The 485-nt window shown below is 62.1% G+C and overlaps 1 protein-coding gene across 1 annotated transcript in view; it reads left to right on the forward strand.

Annotated features, from left to right (window-relative positions):
- LOC103776486 (beta-arrestin-1) overlaps window positions 1-485 on the forward strand; it is a gene marked incomplete at both ends in the record, with an annotated part of 8,564 nt that overhangs the window by 5,893 nt on the left and 2,186 nt on the right. The gene's annotated exons all lie outside the window — the stretch shown is intronic.

The following is a 485-nucleotide window of genomic DNA, read 5'->3' on the forward strand; positions in this document are numbered from 1 at the left end:
CAGCCCAACACCTCTACTCGGGATGCCACCACTGTTGGGGTCACCAGCTCGACGGGAGCTGGGAAGGCCCCAGAGATGGGGCTGGGCTGGTGGGGCTGGGTTGTGAGGCTGGGGTTGGATCCTGGTGTGAGAAGGGCCCATGGGTGCTGCTGGGGACAGTGAGCAGAGTGTGGAGGTGGCTCCTTGGGCTGAGCATCTCCAGCCATGGGCAGGAGAATCTGCAGGGCTTTCCTGGTCTACATCCTCATGTCGCTCCCCTCCCGTGGGGCTCATGGCTCTTGGTGCCCACTCGCTATTCCTTGGGGACACTGGGGCTGGAGATGACACAGAATGTGCTCTTCACCCCACAGCAACAGGGCGTGGGGGCAGGCACTGAATTGCAGGAACATTAGTGGTGGGGGAGACCCTTCAGGTCATGGAGTCCAACCATTCCCCAGCACTGCCAGGTCCCCACTGGACCATACCCCTCAGCACCACATCTCCCC

Source organism: Merops nubicus, unplaced genomic scaffold, assembly GCF_000691845.1.
Source record: "Merops nubicus isolate BGI_N331 unplaced genomic scaffold, ASM69184v1 scaffold24157, whole genome shotgun sequence".
Taxonomy (NCBI): Eukaryota; Metazoa; Chordata; class Aves; order Coraciiformes; family Meropidae; genus Merops; species Merops nubicus.